At 54.2% G+C, this 24249-nt stretch overlaps 1 protein-coding gene across 2 annotated transcripts in view; it reads left to right on the forward strand.

Annotated features, from left to right (window-relative positions):
• Positions 1–24249, forward strand: part of ECE1 (endothelin converting enzyme 1) — a 113735-nt gene that overhangs the window by 4950 nt on the left and 84536 nt on the right. Inside the window, exon 1 of one of the 2 annotated variants that reach the window (XM_045782596.2) lies at positions 1961–2060. The exons of the other annotated variant lie outside the window; for it this stretch is intronic. The gene's annotated coding sequence lies outside the window, so the exon portion shown is untranslated. Of the gene's footprint in view, positions 1–1960; positions 2061–24249 lie in introns of those variants that run through there. 2 annotated transcript variants of the gene reach the window in all.

Raw genomic sequence — 24249 nt, forward strand, 5'->3', positions numbered from 1 at the left:
AAAATAAGGAAATACTCTCCTGCCCTTAAGGAGTTATAATCTGGGGGTGGGGGTGAAGTTTAATGAACAACCAATGCTGATTGAACCCCACAATCAGTGAGTGGCATTGGGGGTCTAGGACCTCAGAATTCTGCCCTTTCCCCAGGGGTCCCCAAGGGCTTAGGTGGCAGAAAGATCCACAGGCCTGTCTTGGCTCACTGACAAGCCTTGGAACAGCTCCCTCCTCCCCACAGAGCCCTTGGGGGCTTCCTTGGGGGAGATGTAAACAGAGGAACAAGTTCCTGGAGTACATTCAGGAAATTAGCTGAGGGAGGATCTAACTTCAGGGCTCAGAGACAGAGAGGAGGCCCTGGCTGCTAGGTCTTACAACCATAGAGTGCTTGTGTTCTAACCATCGAGTTCAACTTCCCCATTTCATAGGTGGGAAGACTGAGGGGCAACATGAGGACCTACCATGTGCCTGGCACTTAAATGTAAACCTCTCTGACCTTCACGGGAACCCCAGGAAGTAGGTTTATCCCCGGCACAGAGCCGTGGAAGCTGACACTCAGAGATCACTTAGGGAATTAGGGACCGGAACCAGGCCGCGGCCTCCTGATTCCTCAAGATTCTGGCTTCAGTCCTAAGCTGCCACCCACTTCAGCAGAAACTCTGCCTTCCCAGGAAAGCCCCCTGGGGACAGGGATGGGACTGCCCGGCAGCGGCCAGAGGCATTAGGAGCTGACTGGGGCCGGACGTTGACCAGGCTGAAATGTTGTTATTTATCTTTCACCTTTGCACAGCCCTTGACGGTTACCCAAGCCCTTTCCTCCCCATTCACCGACTGTTCTTGGGTCCCACTGCCAATCCGTGGCAGAGCTAGGACTGAAATCCAGGCCTGTGACTCCCAGTTCCCACGCCATCTCCCTGGCTCCTGGCCTTGCCCTGTGGGCCGCAGCCCAGGCCCGCAGCAGCCCCCTAAGATGTCCCAGGCTTCCTGCCCACGGGCCCCCGGGGAGCACAAGAGGCAACCCCTGGCCCATAAGCCTCCTCCCCCCATTCTCCTCCCCACAATCTCCTTTTCCTCCTTGGTCAGGACAGGACGGGTGTGAGGCTGCAGCCCGGAGGAGTAGGGTTACAGTGTAAACACCATCATGTCAATATTTACCTCTGCCTGGAACCAGGCCTCCCTGCCTCCCACACGCTGCCCATCCAGGTGCACGTGGCCCGCTCCGAGGCTCCGGTTGCTGAAAGCCAGGCCAAGGGTAGAAATGTAGCTTCCAGGCCAAGCCCTGCCACGAACTCTTAGTGTGGCTCTGAGCAAGACACTCTTCCTGGGCCTTAGTTCTCCTGTCTGTAGCGCCACGTGGCTGGAGCGGACCTACTCCGGGGGCGCTTGCCGCACTAACGCGCGGGATCACAAGCGTGATGCTGTGGTTCAGGGCCCGGGCCCGAAGCGGGGCGGACCTGGGTTTGAATCCCTGTGCCCCCACTTCCTCACTGTGAGGCCGTGGGAAGTCACATAACCCCTCTGAGCTTCTGTTTCTTCCTGTGTAAAACGCGATGTCCCTATTTTGGAGGGACATTGGTGAGGACCCACGAAACAGGCCCTAGCTCTTGGCACAGGATAAGAACTGAGTACGCAGTGGTGATGGTGGTGGTGGTTGTTATTCCGAATAAACATTTTATGATTCTCTGAGTCCAGACACAGGATTACGTCACCTGTGAGCTGGAGCCAAGGGTGGGGTCTCTAACCTCAAGCCCTCCTGGCCCTCTGGGGCCACGGGCTGGGTCAGGGGAGCTCGGGTGTGGAGAAGGCCCCTTGGTCAACACCACTCCTCGCCCCTCACCCCCAGCACACAGCTGCCCGGCCACTGGGGCTCCTTCTCATCGGGCGGAAGGCCAGGGCTGCAATGACCTCAGAGATCTGTGGCAGTGAGGGGGTGAGGGAGGGTGGAGGGGGTGGAAGGCGGAGGAAGAACGCGTTTCCTAAGCAGCCCTTTCACAGAAGTCCAGTCCACACTTGCTGTCCCCTTCAGCCCTGGAGAGGAGGCGGCTGCGCGGGGACCAGTGACCTCGAGGTATGGGGTGGGGAGGGCAGGGAGGTGGGGACTGGACTTTTTGCTGTGTCCCTTTGGACACCGTGTCACCTCTCTGAGCTTCGTTTTCCTCCTCTGACGTGGAGATATCGGGGCCTCCTCCGTACAGTGGTTGGAGGTGTTCATCAGATGCTGTTCCCGAGGAAGCCGGCTCAATCCCGACACACAGCGGGCCTCCATGGTGCCAGCTTCTCTTAGGATCGTGGTCGCGAGAACCATCTGCCTGTCCTGTTCTGTGGGGCTGTGCGCTTCCTAAGGGCAAGACTGGGCATTTTTTAAGTTAGGGTATAATTTCCTTAAGTAAGATGCACACGTCTTGTGCAGCTGTTTTTACAAATGTATACACCTGCGTAACCGCCACCTAGAGCAAAACAGAGAACATTTCCACCTCCCCAGAAAGTTGCCAGGTGCCGCCTTAACCATCACTGTCTGCGACAGGTGGCTGCTGATCTGCTTTCTGTCACCCCAGTTTCGCCTGGTTTTGAACTTTATCTGCATGAATTCATAATATATACTCTCGGGTCTGGTTTCCTTCAGCTTCCGTCCACAGCGAACGGTTTTCTGTCTGCCCATGTCGTGGCATGTGCCAGAATGTGCTCTTTGCAGGCTGCCTGGCGTCCCACTGAGCAGATGTACACGTGTGTCCATGGACGATGTTCCTGTCTGGGCAGCCGTGACATTCCCGTGTGTCTCTCAGTGGACCTACGCACTCATTTCTCGGGGATGGGTATTGGGAGGGGGCCCGCTGGGTCTGTGTGTCTTTCACTCTCGGAGAAACTACCAGGCGGTTCTCCAGAGAGGAGTCTATTTTCTGAGTGTATTGTTCACCTCTACCGACAGGCCCAGCGTCTAGCCTGGAGTAGACTCTTGATGCATGTTTTCTGAAAGAAGAAAGGAATTTGAGACCTTTCTTTGTCTTAATGCTTCAGATCCCCTCTGCTGGCCCTGCGCCTGCCCTCGGGGCCTGGCAGCTCTGGGCAGGCACTCTTCCTAGAACCTGGGCTTTGAGTCTCACTTGTCATTTCTCAGGGCAAGGAGGAGTTCCTGGATCTGGAGACCTTATGCCGTGAGGCTTTACCAGTCTGTGTGACCTTAGGTAAACCCCTTCCTTGCTCTGGTCCTCAGCTTCCCCTCCTGCACAACATTGGGTGGATTGAAGGTTTCCCCAGCTCCCCGGTTTCTGGTGGGCTCCCCTCATTTGGGAGGCATTCGCTCATGCTTTTTCACCTCCAGGGTTGTACCTGCTCCACGGATGAGCCCCCGCTGCCCTGTATCTCTGTGGAAAGACCACTGAGGAAGTGGACAGGCCCTTCATTCTTGGTATCCTTACTAAGAACCTCAGTAAATCCGTCCTCTCTGGGTGAGAGCCCTCCAGGTGGGTCCCTGGCCATGGGAGTCTCTCCATGGAGGCCTTGCAGAAATGGCCTGGGTCTCAGGTAGACCCAGGTCACAGTCCTGCCACTTCCTGGCTGTGTGACCTTGGGCAAGTCAGTCTACCTCTCTGAACTCCAGCATCCTCATCTGCAGAGTTGTAAGGACAAAATGAGATCCCACCTCATTGTAGGGACCAAAGTGGATGGGGCAGCGAAATCCTGCCCTTGAGGAAGTGTATCGTAGGGGAGGGATCCAGAGACCACACAGGCAAAGCAACCAACCAGAAAGATCACTTCAGAGAAAGGAAAGAAAACAGAGTGATATAGTGGAGAGTTAGCTGAGAGGTGGGGAGGAAGCTAGTCAAATGGGTGGGCAAGGAAGGAGGCGACATCATGCCGAGTCCCAAAGGATGAGGAGAGGGCAGCTGGGCAAAGACGTGGGAAAGGAGAGTTCTGAGCAGAGGAACAACATGTGCAAAGGGCCTGAGACAGGGATGCGGGGTTTGGCACGTTTTGGGCAGCAAGAAGGCTGATGTGGCTGGGCGGAGGGAGCAAGGGCCAAAGGGGTAGGAAAAGGTGGACATGGAGGGGCCAGGTCATGCAGGACCTTGTCAGGCATGGGGACAGAGGCTGGGGGAGTTGGCGTTTTGTTCTGAGAGTAATGGAAAACCATTGAAGGGCTCCAAGCAAGGGGGTGACTGGTTTAGGTTTTGCTAAGGCTCTGGCTGCTGTGTGGAGGATGAACTGCAGGGGGCAGGAGTGAGGCAGGGAGGCTGGCATCAGGTAAAAGGGGAGCGGAATCTTGGTGCTTTTCACCTGTCCTGAGGGGGAGGCTTTTCTCACTCCAGAATCTGGGATTTTAGCAGCTCTTTCAGAGGATAGGAGAGAGGGAGACGGGGCATCCGAGATGCCACAAGGCGTTCCGGCCACAGAGCATGGTGGGCGAAAATTGCCTTTGGCGAAAAACCAGCAAAGGTTTTTGTCCTAAAACCTCCACTTGAACTTGACCTTCCAGAGTGAACTCGGGATTCCCCCAAAGTGACCACATTCCCACCACCCCAGGCCATGAGGACCCAGAGAAACGGTCCAGAAGGGCACGGAGCCAAAGCCTGCCTCCCCCACTTCCGCACACCCTGCCGAGAAGTGAGGGCAGAGGAAGTGGTGGCTGCGAGGGGTTGCCCGGCCCCTCTGCCCTCGGGGCTCCTGCTCCCACGGCCCGGCTCGAGGGAATCTTGTGGCTTTGTGGTTCTGGGTGTCCTGCTGGTTTGGAGCACGAGGCAGCCAGAAGAAGGCAATACTTCGTGTTTTTCTGCGGGTGTGGAGTGGGTGGCTCTCTGGCATCCTGCTGGGCTTCCTGGAGTGGTGGGCGGGGAGAGGGCAAGAGGGCATGGCGGTTCTCAGAGTCACAGAAGGTTGAAGTGGAAGTGCGACTTAGACATCATCTAGACCAACCTCTTGGGGGACGACACAGGCTCAGAAGGGGACAGAGATTTGCCTGAGGACAGGGAGTTAGAAGCAGGACTTAGACCCTGGTCTCCTGGACCCCTAATCTAGTGCTCTTTCTGGTTAAGATGTGGGTTTCAGAGCCGGACAGACCTGGGTTCTTATCCCAGCTAGGTGACCTTGGGCCAGTGACTCTCTCTGAGCCTCAGTTTTACCCCCTGTGGAATGGGGTAATAGTAACATCTTTCTCACGGTGGTGTTATGAAGAATGGTTGAGATGATTCACGTAAAGCAGTAAAGCTCGTGGGGTGGTGCACATAGTAGGTCCTCGGTAATGGACGCCATTATCAACACGATTACTGCTGTGGTTCTGTCATTCTAAGCCTTGTGACATGCTGGAAAGAATGTCTGGGGGCTAGCCTTCACTTGTGCTGATTTCTAGTTCTGGTGAATGCACTTCATGAAGCAGGGGGGTGAGGAAATTGCTTTCGTCAGCCCACCCCACGGCTGCTTGCTTATTTTACTTCCCCATATAGTTGGGAGACCTTTAACAAGTTCCTTAATTACCAGCACCACCACCCCAACACACACACACACGCACACACACAACTCAGGTGGGCTGGAGCTGTTGGGTCTGTCTCCAGCCTGAGTAAGGGACAGACAGTCAGCAAATACAGGCCTAGGATGGAACGCTGCATGGCTCCCCATCTTCGGCGTCAGGTCCCTGCACTCACTGATTCCTGTTTGTACAATGTGGCCTGAGGCTTAAGAGCGGGGCCTGTGGGATTGACTTGAACTTGAACCCAGGATCCACCACCTAGGTGTCATAAAGGACCTTTTAGCAGGGAAGTTTTCTAGTCTGAGCCTTGGGCTTCCTATCTGTGAAGTGAGGGTAACAACCACCTCCCTGGGTGATCACTAAAATGAAATGAAGCTGATGTGATCGGAGCACGTGGGGTGCGTGTTCAGTGCTCGACTCAGAGAGGTGCGCGTCATGATAACAACATCAGGCCTACTCCTCTTTCCACAGCTGTTCTTAGAAATTTTCTTGACCAGCTCCCGCCCATCTGTCATGGATTGCCACAGCCGCCTTCACTTCCCACCCTGGACTGCCTTCCGTCAGGGCACAAGTCACTTTGGGTGAGACTTCCCACCCTGTCACGTCTCCCTGCAGGAACACAGATCAGGAGCTGGAGCTCTGGGACCAGCCTGCGTAGGTTTGACTCCCAGCTCTGCCATTTACCCAGGCAGCCTCAAGCAGAGTCCTTCATTCTTCGCCTTGGCCTCTGCCTAAGGAAAAAGGGCATAATAATAGTACCAAACTTCATAGAGTTGTTTAAACAAGCAACATAATTCTTGTAAAGTGTGGGATCCATGCCTACCATACGGGAAGTGCCTCGTCTCTGTGAGCTGGTTTTCTTTCTAGATGGAGTTCTAGCAGAGCCCCTACCTTCTCCTCTCTGTATTCCCAGCCTCTGGTGGGCTCAGGAGGGATTTGGGGGGGTCTCTAGGCAAATGTGCTATGGGCACCGGGGAGTTGTCTTACCAATGAAAGGGGCCTCCCCGGGAGGACCGCGCTTGGAGCCTCGGTCAAGGACTCAGGTTACATTGCGAGCTTGTTTATTTGGCAGACATTCCCCGCGACTCTGCTCTGTGTCAGCCTGTGCTGGGAGAAGGTGCAGACAGAGCTGTTCCGAGCGAGCCCACGGTCCCGGGGTGAGCCCGGGAAACGCGGCTGTGCTGCGGTTAGAACACGACCAGCACAGGGCTGGGCACGCTGCTTCAGAGGACGCTTTCTGGGGCCGCCGACACCTGATGATCCCTTGGGGGGAAATGATGTCTTAACTTCTGCCCACATTAGGGTTTTCTTCAATCCTCTCTTTGTTCTCAGGCTTCGCTATTAGGTGATGATAACGGTGCTCATGGCGTTATTTGCTGTGTGAGGCATAGTGCTAAATGTTTTATGTGATAAATTCACTTAGTCCTCACATCAACCCCATGAGGTATTTATTATTATCCCTATTTTATAGGGGGAAACTGAGGCACAGAGAGGCACTGTATCTGTCTCCGTCAGTAAGCGGTAGAGGAAGAGTCGAACCCCAGTTTGGTCACAGAGCCCAGGTTCTGAACCACTACGCTGGCATTGCTTCATGGTTTCCCCACAGTCCTTAGGACCAGGCAGCCTCGTGGCCTCAGCACTTCACCTTCCGTGGGAGCCCTTTGCAGTCGGCACAGGCGGAGAAATGAACATTAGGTCTTTCTGTGCAGCCTTCCTTACGCATCGGCTCTGGGATGAGCAGATTCAGACCTTCAGGAGAAGGATCTGGAAGTTAAAATCTTAGAGAATAAAGGGTCTGTTTCCGGGAGAGGAATAGGGAGTAGGGTGGGAGGCATTTAGTGGGGGAAGGGAAGGGAACTAAGAAGCTGAGAGAGTTGGAATTCAAACCGAATCAACATTTAGCTGAGTGCGTCCTCTGTACCAGATATGAGGGTGCCCTCCAGGAACTCCCAGGCCTGTGGGAAAGATAGACAAGCCAACAGGTAAATTCCTGAATAGTATTTGAGTGTGTGGGCAGGAGCCTTTGAGGGCCCGGAGAAATGGATGACTAACTTGGCCCAGGGAGATGATACTTGAGTTGGGTCTTTTTTTTTTTTTTTTTTTAAGATTTCTTTCTTTCTTTATTTGAGAGAGAGCATGAGCGAGAGAGGGAGAGGGAGAGAGAGAGAGAATCTTAAGCAGACTCTGAACTGAGTGCGGAGCCCGGCATGGGGCTCGATCTCATGACTCCGAGATCACGACCTGAGCCAAAATCAAGAGTCGGTCGCTCCACCGATTGCACCACCCAGGCGCCTCATTTGGTTGGGTCTTGAAGAATGAGTAGGGAGTTTGCCGGCCAGCTGGAGCTAGTAGTGGCCGAGCCAGAATTTAAACCCGAAGAGTCTGTCTTCAGAGTCTGTGTTCTCACCCAGCAAGGCATGCTTGGGCCCACTGCCCTGCAAGGCCTGACCTTGGGAGACATGACTCTTCTGGTCCCAGGTCTCCCGGGCCCTGGACACCTAGCCAGTCGTTCCCCATAGAACCCCTGCTTCTGCTCCTCACAAACCTGGCTGACTGCCCCTTCTGCAAGGGCACCGGCCGCTTGACCAGCCTCTCGGGGAGGGTCTCTCCGCCTTCCCGGGATGGCCAGGAATTGTGGTGTGTGAGGACACACACAGTCCACCCCCAGAGCACTTGTGGCGGCAGAGAAGGCACGGGGAGCCGGGGAGCTGGTAAAGCACTTCCTCTTAGGTTTTCCCCCTCCCCCTTCGTCCCACCTAGCACCTGAAGTGTACTTTGCATAAGGCACTTCCTCAGATTATGTCAGCAAGCCTGGCAGGTGAGGTTGTTTATCACTATTTCAAAATTGAGGAAGGCAACTCAGAGAGGTCAGGCCGCTTATCCAACAGCTAAGCAAATGCGGCTAAGCAAATGCGTAGACAGACCAGAATTTATGCTTTGATTTGTCTAATCCCAAGGCCTATGCTCATGGTTTTTGTTTTGTTTTGTTTTTCTTCAAGATTTTATCTAAATTGAAATTAGTTCACATGTAGTATGGTATCAGGGGTAGAATTGAGTGATTCATGAGTTGCATAGAACACCCAGGGCTCATTCCATCATGTGCCCTCCTTCGTGCCCATCCCCCACTTACCCCATCCCCCCCACGCCTCCCCTCCAGCCACCCTCAGTTTGTTCCCTAGAGTTCAGAGTCTCTTATGGTTTGTCTCCCTCTCTGTCTTTATCTTATTTTATTTTTCCTTCCCTTTCCCTATGCTTATCTGTTTTGTTTCTTAAATTCCACATATGAGTGAAATCATAGGGTATTTATCTTTCTCTGACCCGTGCTTGTTTTTAAGCCATTAGGAAGCATATCAGTTTATGATGGACCATGTGCCTTTCTGGTGACAGATGCTCTAACCCCATTCCTGATAACCTCTGGGCTTAGCATCAGGGCCCCCAGGAGTTACACGTTAGTGGTAACAGCAATAAGATTGCATTGGTTGCCATGCTTCTCAAACTTGAATGTGCATGAAAATCATCAGAGATCCCGGGGGCACCTGGGTGGCTCAGTTGTTAAGCGTCTGCCTTCGGCTCAGGGTGTGATCCCAGGTCCTGGGATCGAGCCCCACATCAGGCTCCTCTGCTGTGAGCCTGCTTCTTCCTCTCCCACTCCCCCTGCTTCTTCCTCTCCCACTCCCCCTGCTTGTGTTTCCTCTCTCGCTGGCTGTCTCTCTGTCAAATAAATAAATAAAATCTTAAAAAAAAATCATCAGAAATCCTGGTTACAAATGGAAATTTCATTGCCCTTGCCCCAGACTCTGATTCAGTAAGTTTGGAGGGAATATAGGAACCTACATCTCTGACAAACTCCCTGATTCTGATGCTGGTGGGCCACAGATCACACTTTGGAAATCCTGATTTATTGCATGTCTGCTCTGGGCTCAGCATTGTCCTGGGCATTTTGTCATTTCAACCATCAGAACATTGCTTGGTAGCACAAATGGAGGCAAAAGAAGGCAGGAGCCTGAAAGACATTTCTATCAGTCATGGTGAAGACATTTGTAACCAATCTGTCTAAAGTATTAATTTAATCTTCAGGTTAACAGGATCAGAGGAGCACCTGCCTGGCTCAGTCAGTAGAACACGCGACTCTCGATCTCGGGGTTGTGAGTTTGAGCCCCACGCTCAGTGGAGAGATTATTTAAAAAGAAAATCTTTTTTAAAAAAGATTTTATTTGTATTTTGAGAGAGAGAGAGGGGAGAGCGCGAGTGGGGGGAGTGGGAAGGGACAGAGGGAGAGGAAGAGGGAGAGAAGTAGACTCCCGATGTGGGGCTCCATCTCACCACCTGAGATCATGACCTGAGCCAAAATCAAAAGCCAGACATTTAATTGATTGAGCCACCCGGGTGCCCCTAAAAATAAAGTCTTAAAAATCTAAAAAAAAAAAAAAAGATCTGGAAACTGAGCCTCAGAGAAGTCAGGTGACTTGCCCAAAGCCAAACAGCTTGTAGCAGCAGAGCTGGGATTATAACCCAGATCCGTCAGCTGCCAAGGCTGGTATTCTTCCAGTACCCCACACTGCCTCTTTTGTATGCTCTCGCACACAGATTCTTAGAGGCACAGAATCCAGCTCCACTAACCAGGTGAATATGGAAAGGTAAATATGGGAAGATCAATGGTGACAGTAGCTACCATTTACTGAGCACCCACTGTGTGCAGACACAGGGTGGAGGTGGTGAGCACACAGACATGGTCTTAGGTAATCGCACGGATCTCTAACCATGAGCGGGATGCCCTGTGAGCTTCTGTCAGGAAGCCCGTAGCAGGCAGAGGCTCAGGGGAGACCAGGGGGAGGGAAGACAGCTGTGAGGAAGAAACATTTGAGAGGAGATCTGAAGGATGGGTTAAGTGTTATCCAGCTAAAAAGGTGGAAAGGAAGATTCTAGCCGAGGGAATGAGATGTGCAAAGGCCCTGAGGTGGGTGACCTAGAGCATGCTCAGTGTAGCTGGAGTAGAAAGCAAAGGCAGAGTGACCCAAGTTGAGGCTGAGGGGGAGTCAGGGGTGGGCCCCCCAGGCTGTGTAAACCGGGTGAGAGATCTGGACCTCATCCCAAGAGCAGTGGAAAGCTCTGTGTGTGTGTGTGTGTGTGTGTGTGTGTTCAAATCAATAAATTTTAGGCTTTATTTTCTTTTATACCGAAAGACCCCATTTAAGCTGGCAAAAGAAGAAAAGGCAAAAATTTACAACCAGCAGGGTGGAGGGGTGCCAGCAGGGAGGTGACAGGATCTGATTTGCCTTTTATTAAACTCACTCTGGCTGCTGACTGGAGGGGGCCTTGGGGGAGGGGGCAAGAATGCGGGTGGGAGGGGTGGTTCAGCCCAGGCCCGTGGTAGTGGCAAGGGAGAGGCAGAGACACTGAGGGGTCCAGTTGACGGTGATCAATTGGGGTGGGGCAGGGGATCCGGCCAGTGCTTTGACGGGTGAGAACAGAGCCTACGAAGGCGTGTGAGCTGCTCTGGGTCGGGGTCACGTAGCTCAGCATCGAAACTCACATCCCAGGGCCTCCCACAAGACTGACTCCGGCCCAGATGCCTGGCAGCCACGCCTGCAGAGTTCCTCCGGGCCTGGTGTCTGGACCCCCTCCCTGTCTCCCCCTCCCCCAAAGACTGGTGGCTTCTAGGGAGGGGGATGCTTTATGTGCACAGATTTGGTCTTTGAAACATGGGGGGGAGGGGCAGTGCTCTGACCTCCAGATTCTTTCTCTGTGACCTCTGCACTGAAGCCCTCCCCAGGCTTTGAAGAAGTCCACAGAAGTGGGGCTGGGTGGGGGCTGGAAACACGGCACACAAACAGCCCCTCACTGGGCCGGGGGAGGGGGGGTTGTTCCGAGGCTCTGAGGAGATGCCCTGCGTTGGAGAGAAAGGAGCCACAAGAAAGCCTGGGCCTACCTCGCTGCCCAGTGGGGTCTCCCCAGGAGCAAGGAGATACCCTTTCCTCCGAACCTCTTGAAGTGGAAACTGCCGGCTACCATTTTAAGATTTGTTTTCTTTCCGCAGTTAACCTTGTCTGGCAAATAAGACCACGGAGATGTTCAATTAAGTGAACTTCTAGGTCTGCAGGCGTCTCCCCACCTCCCACCCTTGTCTAAACCTTGCCCCTTCTGGGATCCAAGAGAGCTCTAACTCCGCTCTCATGAAAATCAGCCCCTCTGTATCTGAACCCTCATTTTTCTTAGGATTTGGAATCTCTTTGGGGTTCAGGCTCCTTTTTTCTAAGGTTCTAGAGCCTACTCAACTCACCCTTCTCCCTGGGCATTGCCCTGGACCTTGGACCCGGGCCTGATCCCTCTCTGGGGACTGGCTCCCTTGCTCTCCTGGAGACCACCCCTCCCTCCACTCCCACGGTGTCCCGGGGTTCTGTATCTCCCCCAGCGACCGGGCCCTTATCACCCTGATACACAGTAGGCACTCAAGAGATGTGCTCTCCTCCTCCTGCCACCACCTCCCTGGCCCAGGCCCCCTGCTTTGTGCCCCCCCCCCTAGCTTCCCCACCCTCCCCCGCATGGGTATTTTTGCTCAGGGAGTAGTGTGCTGTGTGGCAACCGAGCCTGGAAAGCAGCTATTGTTGGCTCAGAACATCAGATGGAAGAAAGATGAGGGCTGAGAAGGGGCAGGAAAAACATTCAGTGCTACTGGCTCAGCCCCCTGGTCCTGTTGGGTCAGGGCGAGGCAAGTTTAGGACAAGCCTAAGAAAGTTCCCTTCCCACAGTAGGGAGCTCAGTTCTGGAAATCATGGCACTGGTGTGAAACGGGCAACAGGTTTGAAAATGAGGTAGGTTGGTGTACAAGCCACTAGCGGCCTCACGGAGAAGCCAGGAGCTCCTTGAGGCTGTGGCCGACATCGGGAGGCCAATACCCAGACCCCTTTATAACTCTTTCTAACACCTGTTCTCAGGGTTCCCTGACCTGTCTGCTCCATGGAGCGGGACCAAGGAACCACAGTTTAGTGAGCTTTCACGTTGAACCAGGCCCTGGGGTGAGCAGCCTGTGTGTTGACTCATTTCCTTAGAATCGACTCTCAAGGGATGGGTCTTACTGTGTCCCCATTTAACAGACGAGGAAGCTGAGGCTTGGTGAGGCAGGGTGACTCCACCAAGGCCACACTGCTTAGAAGCAGCAGAGCCAGTATTCTGGCTGGCTCCAGGGCCAGAGTTTCTTGTAGGCTCCTAGGAAGAGTCCCATATCAGGGCGGAGGCTGGGTGTGCTTCTGGCTCAGAAGGGCCATCGGCAGGGACTAGAGAAGGCCCCCAAAGGCGGGTGAGCAGAAGGTTGCTCTGAAGCCCCGTCCAGGAGTCTTCCTAGAGGGGGGCAGCTGGTACCCTCTGGGGAGGGCAGGCAGCTGGAAGCTTGTTTGGAACTGGGTGAAGAGTGGGCACTGTTGTGTCCTCAGGGCACTCACGGTGTTACTTTCATTCCGACTGTTACTTCTGTCTCCTGGAGGGGAGGTCGTGGGGGGCAGAGACCCTGGCTGTCTCAGCGCACTTGCCGTCAGCAGATGCCCAGTGAAGGATGAGCGGAGGAGGGCGTCACCTCACAGGGCAGAGATAAGGAGGGGCTCAGGATGGGGGACAAGCCATCCTGCGGCCAGTGATTGTTCATATTGTCACTGGGGACGCATTTCTAAGTGCTTAATGCCAGCTAACGGAGAAGTAGAATTGAATATATAAAATTACACTTTGCGATCATCCGACCCCAGCTATTATAGGATGTGCTTCTTTACAGAACAAACCCTGAACAAAAGTCGGTGAGCATTTATGCTGGTGATCTCTGATCCATCCATTGAAGAGATTGCTTAATAGGAACCGTTTTTTCCTTCTTTGGTGATTTGTGAATTCGCTTGCTGTCCCCAGGTGGCGGTGAGTCAGCCATAAAGCTCGTCCAGGAAAGTCCAGAGGAATTTTCTTCTCCATCAAGTTCCATTTGAGCAATGCTGGGTGACACCCAGTGACACGCTCAAGGGTGGGTTGGGAGATCCACTGGCCATTTTTCCCTGCCGTCTCTCTCCATTTGTCCCCTGCCTTGCTGGGGCCCAGAGCCACCTCAGCTAGAGCCGGCAGGCAGGTTAGTGACCCTCGGGCTCCCCCAGCCCGACTCAGCCCAGCCCTGGCCCTCTCTGGGGGAAATATGAGTCATTTCTTCAACCCTGAAATGTTTCTCTGTATGCGGGAAGAAGGGGGAAAGGGTCAGGGGTGGGGAGACCCCCGTCTCAGTCTCCTCCAACCTTGTTTGTCAGCTATGAAGAGTGCTCTAGCCGTGGATGGAGGGGTCCCAGGGCGATGTTGGTGGGGGCCGCCAGACGCTGTTAAGTCAGTAAACCACATCCCTGATAGCCATCGAGGTCACCCCAGACAGAACCGTGCTGGGCTGAGCCGGTGGAGGCTCCCTCCCCTTGACCAATGCTGGTCCCCCTCCCCCTTCCTCTGCCCACCCAGCACCCTCAGGGGGCACATGCTGGCCCATTCTACCCCTGAACCTCTTGAACCTGATCAAGTTGAGAAGATGCACGGAGGGGAGGTACAGCAACTCCGTACTGATGAGTTGGAGGGGTTTGGAAATCCGGCTTTGGCAAGGGCGCGAGCAGGGTGGGCTTGATCGGGCAGTGATGTCTGCCGGAGCCCAGGCAGGGGCGGCACGGTGCTCCTAACCGCCTTCCTCAAGAGGAATGAGGGGCCTGCGTCTGGTCCGAGACCCTCCCCCCAGGGCCCCCATCCGTTTCTGGGCGACCTTGAGTCAATTGTTTTACCTCTTTGAGGCTCGCTTTCTCATCTATAAAACAGGGCAAATAAATACCACCCACAGTTGTGAAAAATAAATGAGAAGCCATCTGGAAAGCTACCTTATTTCCTTGGAGTCCTTGCTTAGATATCACCTTCCTGGCCACCCTGGTGACAAATGCCCGCCCTTCCCATTTTCCGTCCACTTCCGTCCCCCCGCCACTTGATTTTTCTGTCTCACCACAATCTGGCATACTCCCTGTTTCACTTATTGATTTTACTTCCTCTGTCCCTTCCCACTGACATAGAAGGATTTGGGTCTGTCTCGTTCCCTGCTGGGTCCACCTAGAACAGCGCTGGCACGTGTAGACACATAAATATTTGTCGAAAGAATGAATGACTGTGAGTCCCTGGCCCAGTGTCTACCTGGTTGTAGGGCCACAGAGTTTTTGGTCCCCCTTGCCTCCGCCTCCTCTCCAAGTTAGCTTATCCACTCTTAAGGCTTCGGGCTTCATTTTAATTTATTTTATTATTATTTTTTTTTAAAGTAACCTCTCTGGTCCATATGGGGCTTAAAGTCATGACCCTGCGATCAGAAGTTACATGCTCTTCTGACTGAGGCACCCAGGAGCCGCCATGCTTAAGTTCCATATTTAGGCGTTTCATACCACTACACGAAACTGCCCTGGGGAATATAATGGGCTACTTCTGTAGCAAAATCAAAAGGTACTATTTTGGAATAGAATATAGAATGGGCATGAATTTTTATTTTTAAGATTTTATTTATTTATTTTACAGAGAGGGAGAGGGCACAGTCCGGGGGAGCAGCAGGCAGAGGGAGAAGCTGGCTCCCCACTGAGCAGGGAGCCCGATTTGGGACTCTATCCCCGGACCCTGGGATCATGACCTGCGCCGAAGGCAAACGCTTAACCGACTGAGCCAGCCAGGTGCCCTGATTTTATTTTATTTTTTAAGTAGGCTCCATGCCCAATGTGGAGCCCAATGTGAGGCCTGAACTCAGGACCCTGAGGTCAAGACCTGAGCTGGTCAGATGCTTAACTGACTGAACCACTCAGACTGTGGGTCCCTGGCATGAGTTTTTGGGGGGTTTTTTTGTCATGAATTTTTAAGATTAAAAAACATGAGGCTTCGATGAGGGCTTTTATCTGTGTCCTCAGACCTCCCTGGGCACAGATGAAAGGCTCTCTGGGAGCCTTTGGGAGAATGTGAGGGGCCTTGGGTTTTGAAATGACTCCAGCCTCAGAGTCCCCATCAGAGATTTCAGCAAACACACACGATTTCCACCAGGGTGCAGATCCAACATCATCCCACCGGGGGCCGACTCCCCTTCTTGACGCCCACCACAGGCTACCCGGTTTCTTTTTCTTGGGAGAGTCAATCCATGGGACCAGGAATCCTGCAACTTTTTTTTTTTTTTAATAAGCATCTTCTTTTGGAGTAATTTTTGATGAGCAGACAAGTTGCCAAGATGATGAGAATTCTGGCATCCGCCTTCACCTGGTTTCCCCTGATGGTAGCATGTACGGACCATGGTGCCCCCGTCAGCCTTCAGCGGCCCGCATTGCTGCATTACCGTTAGTGAAACCCCGAGCTCTGCTTGGATTTCAGCAGTTCTTGTGGCAAGGTGCACACCCAGAGCACCACGTCACATTTTGTCCTCATGTCGCCTTAGCTCCCTCTGGTCCGTGACAGTTTCCCAGACTCTCCTTGTTTCTTACAGCCTCGGCCGTTTTGAGGAGTACTGAGCGGGTGTTCTGTAGGGTTTCTGCCACGGCCTGTCTCAGATGCCTTACTCTCTGTCCACTACACGTTGGAATGGTCCCCAAGGCCATTGCCTCTTCCTCTGCCCTGGACCCTGCCGGCCTCCTTCCGTAGTGGAGGCCACCTCTGCACTGACCGTCCTACTTCCCAAACCTGTGCTCTGCCTGCCCTGCTGACCTCGTCAGTGGCACCGCTGTGCACAGTGGCCTGAGTGGAATTCGAGGTGGCGCCCAGATGCGACCTTGACCAAATTCTATCAATATTCTGCCTCCCTTCCCCTTCCTCCCACTCCTTGTCCTTGCTGGCCTCTGTCGGCCACCTTTGCCTGGATTAAGGCCAAGCCTCCTTTGTGGCCTCCCTGCCTCCAGCCTTGCCCTCCATCCTTTCCTCCCCACTGCAGCCTCAGCTAGCTCTCTGAAACACATGGCGAGCCCCGTCACTGTCCTGTTTCAAACCCTTCCATTGCTCCCCATTACCCTGGGAGCAAGTCACACTCCTTCATAGGAACTCTAGGGTGTTCTGGGCCTATTTCTTTGCCTGGTCCTTGCGTATTTCTCCAGCCTCCTTTCTGGCTGTCCCCGGCCTGTCCTCCCTGCTTCAGCTGAACAGACTACAGCTCCCCCACCTCTACCCTTTTGCATGTGTGGTGCCCTCGGCCGGCCGTTTCCTGCCATCAGAATGTGAGTTCCACGAGTGCAGAGACCTTATCTGGCTTGTTCTCACTGTCCCCACAGTACCATGGGCACTGGCACATAGAAGGTATTTGACAGATACCTGTGAATTAATGTGAGGGGAGCCACGGGGGCAAGGTGCTCTTCATCAGATAACCTCAGACAAGTGTGAGATTGCCGTGGTGACTAATGCCGGGAAGTCCTGGTGCTACGCATGCTTGTGATGGGAGGATTTGACCTTGTAAAGGTCAGGGGGAGGATTTGACCTAGTAAAGGTCAGAGAGGGCCTTAGATCACTCACTGTGATCTGGAGGAGAGGTGTTCACTGGCTGGGAGGGGAAGAGCATTCCAGGCACAGGGAACAGTGTGTGCAACAGCCCTGGGGTGTAAGGGAATAGGAAGGACTAAAGGAAAAGCAGAGTGGCCGGGGGGGCTAGGGTAGGGAGGGTGCAGACTTTTGAAATAAGGCTCAACAGGATGGGAGGGCCAGAGCCTGAGGTGCTTGTAGTTCATCATTATTTTTGGAGCAGGAGGGGACCATTGGATGGAGTCAGAGTGACAGTAGAGAGAGGGAGAGAGAGAGAGAGAGAGGAACAGTGGGAGGTGGAGGGAGAAGACAGGGAGAGAGGAGGAATGGTGATTGTGTCCTTGTGTCCACACTGTGCAACAGTACAAGTCGTGTAGCCCATCTGAGCTCGTCTCCTGCCTGTGCAAGTGGGGACAGAATCTCCTACTTGACAGGGTTGTCGGGTGGATGAAGTGTGGTACACACAAAGTCCTTTACCCCATTACGGTGCATAGTTGGCCGCCTGATGAATATCAGATTTCCAGCCCTTGCACGCAAGCCGCGAGAGCATCGACAGGCCCTGGTTCACAGCTCAGCTGTCCCCTTGGCTCAGGGTCCTTCCCGGTGCTGCCCGTCTTCCCTCTCGTCTCAGCAGCCCAGGGCTATTCCTGCTGGCCCCCACTGGCCTCTGCCCTGGAAAGAGGGTGGTGCCCTGTTCTCCCTCCCAAACCAGACCAGCGCTCTCACCAGCAAGACGCTGGGGTCCCCACGGCCTGTTTCTCCCTGAGTCCTGCAGGGCCCCTTGAGCTGCCCGAAGCCGGGGAGGAAGGGTTGTTCTGGTAATTTGCGGACCTACCCCGCCCCATCCACCTGTTCACTTGCTCTGCGCTGGCAGTCGCCACCATCTCCCAAGTACCCTGGTGTAGATGCTCTGTAGTCATCACCCTGTTCAAGCCACAGGCAGTCGTACAAGGCGTGGCTCAGTCAGCATCCGCTTTTCACAGATGAGGATACTGAGGCCCAAAGAGGTGACATAGTATCTCCAGGTTCAGGTTCTCATGGCTTGTTGGTGGCAGAGACGGACTGAAAGCAGGTCTGTGTAACCAGAGACCTGCCACCCTGCACTGCCTCCTGTTGGACTTGGACATCGAGGACACTGGGACGGTCTTTTGAGATTAGCAGTCTGTGTGTTTGTTTGTTTGTTTTAAAGATTTTATTAATTTATTTGAGACAGAGAGAGCACAAACAGAAGGGAGGGGCAGTGGGAGGGGGAGAAACAGACTCCCCGCTGAGCAAGGAGCCCGATGGGGGACTCGATTCCAGGACCCTGAGATCATGATCTGAGCCGAAGGCAGACGCTTCACCGACTGAGCCAGGCGCCCCAGCCTGTGTTTCTTAATGCAGGTGCTGTTGGCATTTTGAGAGAGACGATTTGTGGTACTTTGCAGCACTGTTGTACACGCTGTGGGAATTTAACAACTGTTAATCCAATTAAACGTATGGTAATGTTAATCCCAGCTAATATTGAGGGCCTCGTGTGGGCTAAGTGCTTCACCTACATATTTTCATTTAATTTAATCAGATACAGGTACCGTTAATAGGGCCGTTTTACAGATGAGGAAACTGAGGGTCAGAGAGGTTAAGTGATTTGCCCAAGATTGCACATCTAGCTAGAAGGGGCATTTCAGCTTGTGCTTCTGTCTTTCTTTTTTTAAAGATCGATTTATTTGTTTGAGAGAGAGCATGAGAGAGCACGCATGAGTGGGAGAGGGGCAGAGAGAGCGAGAGAGAGAGACAGAATCTCCAGCAGATCCTATGCTGAATGTGGAGCCCAAAGACATGGGGCTTGATCCCAGGACCCTGAGATCGTGACCTGAGCTGAAACCTGAGCCAAAACCGGAGTCAGATGCTTAACCGACTGAGCCACCCAGGCGCCCCTGAACTTGTGCTTCTGTCTTACAGAGAAGGCCCAGAGAAGGCAGATGATCTGCTTAAGGTCACATAGCCAGTTAGCATCAGGGATGAGATTTGAACCCAGGGCCTGTCGAGCAGTACTCTTTTCATTCCACGTGGTGCTTAGAAGGACGGAGAGGAGCGCTGGCCTGTGGTTGGGGGAGGACATCTGCCACGCTAGCCCCGGGCCTGGGCCCTGGGAGCCTTGCAGCCTTGGGTCCACCACTGTCCCCTCCACCTAGACAGCTTTGTTGTGTTTGCTTGTGTCCCCTTTCCATCATTCCTTTCTGTCCCTCTGTCACCACTGAACTCATGCCCTGGGCTGGGCTCATCACCCCCCTCCCCAACCCTGACCTCAGTTTTTCTCTGCAGTCTTGGGAATTATCCTTTTCTTTTGTGCATGGGACGGTGTAGAGACTCTGGTGACAAAACTAGTGTGACGAAGCTGCCAGCTTGAAGCCAGCCATGTCCTGCAGGCTCGGGAAATGTTCCCTGACTCTGAGCCCCCTTGTCCTTCCCGACTCTGTTCTCTGACTGTCCCGCTGTCTGTCCCCCTTCTCGGATTCTCCTCACCAGCTCTGGGTATTTCTGTCCTGGCCCGCCTAGCCATTAAGGCCAACTTCCAACTCCCAGGGCCAAACGGCAGCACCTCCCGGGCTCCTATGCCAATAGTGGGCACCGCCATTTTCATCACCAGGCCTGGGGCCTTGGGATGGGGCACACGGGAGGAGCCCCAGCTTATGCCCTCGGCCTGCCCTTTGCACTGGGCTGTGAACAAGGCCGGCTGGTCTCCTGCCCTCAGAGCATCCTCTGTGTTGGATCTCTTGGCTTCTGCTGGGTGAAGGGCCACCAAATTCCCCACAGGGTGCCCATAGTTGTGGCAAGGAAGCATCTCTCAGGAGGCCAGAGGTGGGCAGCACTGGCCCGTCCCCAACCCTTAGAGAGGGGAGCAGCTCTCAGCTCAGCTAGAGTACTGGGTCTCCTGGTTTCACCCACACACACGCCTGCCCCCAGCACATCTCGCTCGACGCTGCCCTGTGACTAAGCTCTGAGCCTCAGTTTCCTCATCTGTAAGTGGAGCTACATTGCTGACCTCAGAAGTTGTCCAGCTGTCCCTGTGAGCCATGTGGAGGTAGTTGTCAGGGAGCCTGGGGAAGCTGCCCTGGGAGCCTTGGGGAGGAGGAGGGGGGTGTGTCCAGACCAACGAGGGGTAGCCAAGGACTCCACTCTGTTCCATTTGGACTTGGGAATCAGGCAGACCCACCCCTCCTAAGCAGAATGGTCTTGAGGAAGCGCCCTCCCCTCTCTAAGCCTCAGTGTCTTTTTCTCTAAAATGAAAATAATTCTTCCTGTGTGACAGGATTGCTAGGAAAATAGAATAAGATACAGTAGTGTGCAAGCCCGGTGCCTGGTCCAGTGTACAGCAGGTGCTCATTAAGTGTTGATTACCAGGGAAGGCACTGACCAGCCACGGCTGCGCAGGGAGGTGTATTTCTTGTGGTCAGCCCTGCCTGCCCAGGCTTAGGTTCCTAACAGACCCCCTAGTGGGCATGGCTGCTGGTCGCCCCCAGGACATGCGTCTGCTGTGAGGAATTCCTCTCGTGTTATTCACACAGAGACTTCCCCAGGAAGGCCGAGCCCTTCTCTGTAAATGTCCCAGCCTGTTATCTGGCCTTCGCTGAAGGCCGTTATCGATTTCTGGTTTGTGTTAGGTTGTTTGTGTCATGTCTTATCTCCCTCGGGAGACAGGGGCAGCCTGGTGAGTCAGAGCGGCCTGGGTCCCCAGGCCTGCCACTGATGGGCTGTGACGTCAGCTCGCAGAGCCTTGGTCTGCTCTATAAAACGAGGATAATACTTCCGGCACAGGATGGTCATGAAAATGCCTGACAGAACCTGGCACGGGGTAGGTGATATGTCAACAGTGGCTCCCCCCCTTCTCCAAACCAGGAGGCCCAGAAGCCACGGGACCGTACGGACTCTGACCCAGGGCAAAGAAGAACATCGCATCCGATCTGTCCTAGACTTTGGGACAGTGGTGACCACACTGCTGAGCGCCAGGCTGCTGGCAGCTCCTAGTACTCCCGTGGCCTGGAAGAGGCTGGGACTTGAGGAAGAGGCATCCTCCGAATGGAGGAAGGGCGGAGGGAAGACACCACTGAGGCTCCCGTAGGGACATGGGCGAGTATGGAGGTCAAGTGCACAGGCCGTGGATCAGGCACACACTTCCTCACCTACTAGGGCTGTGTGACCCCCGTGTAAGTGACTCAACCTCTCTGAGCCTCAGTTCTCCACCTGAGAAACGGGGATAATAATGCACCCTATCCCCCAGGGTCGGTGTGTGACATGATGACATGATGCATGGGAAGTGCTTGGCACAGTCTGGCCAAGAATTTCCTATTACTTTTTTTTTTTTTAGGATTTATTTATTTATTTTAGAGAGAGAAAGTGTGAGCAGGGGGTGGAGCAGAGGGGGAGGGAGATGAAGGGGGACAGAATCTCAAGCAGACAGAGCCCGAGGCGGGGCTCAATCTCAGGACCCTGAGATCCTGATCTGAGCCGAAACCAAGAGTCAGATGCTTAACTGACTGAGCTACCCAGGAGCCCTCCTGTTACTTATTTTTAAGATGGGCTCTCAGGGCCCACTGGCTTTTTGGCCAGATTCCTCAAGTAGCCATCAAAGAGTAATAATTTAAGAGCTGATTTTTTCAGCACCTTCCATGAGCCGGGCACTGTGCTCAGCGCCTTCCTCACCCTACCCCGTTGTTCTTCACTGTCCCTGTTGTCCCCGTTTTGTAGATGAGGAAACCAAGTCGCTGAGAAGCGGGGTGACCTGTCCAAGCCAACACAGCTACCAGAGCTGGCCCCTTCTGCCTTTGCCCCTGCTGCGGAGATAGTGGTAGACTGCCCTAGGGTATCTTGCCAGGTGGCAGCTGGACGCCGCCAGTCCCCAACACAGATCGTGGGGAGGATCTGTAAACAGCGGATCTGGAGGGGGGCGGAGGCCGGAGGAGTGCAGCCCAGCCTTGAGGCAGGTGGTCTGCGGAAAGCTGGAGGCAGGAGCTGTGTGACCGTGTGTGTTTATCCAGCCTGTCCCCCGCAGGCACGGGGCCCTAGCTGGCCAGTGTAAACATCCGGACTGCTTGTCGGCCTGATGGGGGGCTGAGGAAGCTGCGGAACCAGAAGCAGGGCCTCCGGGTGCCAGCTTGGTGCCAGGGCAGCCGAGGTAGACAGCCAGGGAGGCAGCACGTAGGCAGCATTTATTGGGCACCTCGTATATGCCGGCTCGCTGACACACACCTCTCGTGATGGCTTTACAGCAGCCTTGTCCGGTCTGTTGTGTTATTTTCACTGTGTGCGGGACTGGCCGGGCCGAGGAGGGCCACGTGACCAGGGCAAGGGATCTGGCGGGCTCCAGTTATGCAAGCACGTGGAGAGGGTCTGCTAGATTGATTAGACCTTAGCTGTCCTCCCATCCATGTTCAGATGGAGGAATGGAAGCCCGGGAAAGGGAGCTGTCGGCCCCCGGGATTCACAGTGAGGGGCTGAGGCAGAATGAGGCCTAAGTCTGCAGGAAGGATGCCCCCAGTCCGGGCTGCTCTTTATGAATAGGGGGTGGGACCGGGTTAGGCCAGGGCCGAGATGAAGTCAGAATGTTCCCCAGATGCGTTACAATCTGAAATCAAATTTCACAGCCACCCCCACTCCCTTTGGCCGCCCTCTTGGAGCTGTGCCCCAGAAATGCCCTTGGGCTCTCAGGAACTCCGGTAACCTCGTGGGCTTGTGCCAGGGAGGGTAGTCTCCCTGGGCTCCAGTGGCTGAGACCCCGTGTGGGGGCTCCCTGCTCCCCTCTTCTGGCCGCTTTTCTGCCTAGGTGCTACCCTGCCCTCCCCTACACATGTCCCCTCACCCTGGTTCATGTTTGAGTCCAACAGGCAGCCACTTAGATTGTGCCAAAGCTGGGAGGAGTCCCATAACTCGTTAAATATACATATGACTGACCCCTGGGGTGTGCCCCTGATGCCTTTGAGATGCATCTCCGTGGGCCGAGCCTGCCCTGCTGCCAGTATTCTCCATCACCGCCTGGAGAAAGAGGCCATGGCGGCCCGGTTTAGGGTTGAGAGCCCTGAAGTCACACCCCAAGCCTGGATTTGAACAAGGAGGTGGACGCCTGGGCTCCATGCTCTGGGCCACACCCGCTGAAGCCTGGGACCTGTGGAAGTTACTTCAGAGGGTTGCTTTGGGTATAAGGTGGCTGAGCCTCCCCCTTGAGAATGAAGAGCAGGGTCTCAGGAGAGGCCGGGGCGAACAGGGCGGAGAGGGAGCCCAGCTGTCCCGTCCAGCTCGCAACAGGGAGGGGTCCCCACAAGCCCAGGAACAGAGTCTGAGAAGGGAGTGCAGCCCAGGCCTGTGACTTTATGTATCCTGGTCAAGGGACCAAGACTGGCCAATGCCCAGAGCCCCTGATGCGTCACCAGTTAAGAATCACTGAAGGCCGCTCCGGGCTTGGGACAAGTAAACCCTCCCCTCCCTTAATCTGAGGCCTGTGGACCGCTGCTTCTCCTCCGCCCGTTCATTTTAGGAGACTGTCCCCACAGCAAGAGCAATAGCAGCCTCTGTGTGGCCAGGCCACGCGACTGTACACGGGCCTGACCAGCACAGTCTCGTGGGATTCTCAGAAGAGTCCTGGGGCTGTTGCGGTCCATCCCCACTTCGCAGAGGAGAAAACTGAGCTCATCCAACAGCAAAGTGCTGGGCTGGCTTTAAATCCCAGTCTGTCCGCCTCCACAGCTCATGGCTTTTTTTGGCGTATGACACAGTATTTCAGATATATAAAAAGCACAGAGTTCAGGAAAAACAAACATTGGTGAACCAACCATCCAGTTTAAGGACTAAAACATTCCAAATGCAGCCTAATCCCCCGACATGTTCCTACCTGCTCCCATTCCCTACCACCCCCTCTTCCAGAAGCAACTACTTTCTTGAATGACTGCCTTGCTACTTTGTCTGGATGTTTCTTCCTCCCCAGGTGACACATAGTATTGCTCCCTTGAAAACTAGAAACCAGTGGCAGGAGGCCGTGTGTTTCCTTCTGCAGCCTGGTCTTCTCCCTCCGGGCTGTGTTGGAGCTGTATGCAGTTTATTTTCGGGGCTGTGTAGTATTCCGTGACATGGACCTGCCGGGATCCATCCGGGCTGCTGTAGACAGTCATTTAGGTGTTTCTCATTAACTGTTTAGATGTTGCTGGGGGGGGGGGACTTCCTTGTCCATGTCTCTTGGTGGACATGGGAGAGTTTCCAAGGTGTATGTATATATTATCTGTGTTAAGGCCTGGGATCAGATAAGCCCACC

Source organism: Ursus americanus, chromosome 33 (assembly GCF_024610735.1).
Source record: "Ursus americanus isolate L20-20 chromosome 33, mUrsAme1.1.p, whole genome shotgun sequence".
NCBI classification, from domain to species: domain Eukaryota; kingdom Metazoa; phylum Chordata; class Mammalia; order Carnivora; family Ursidae; genus Ursus; species Ursus americanus.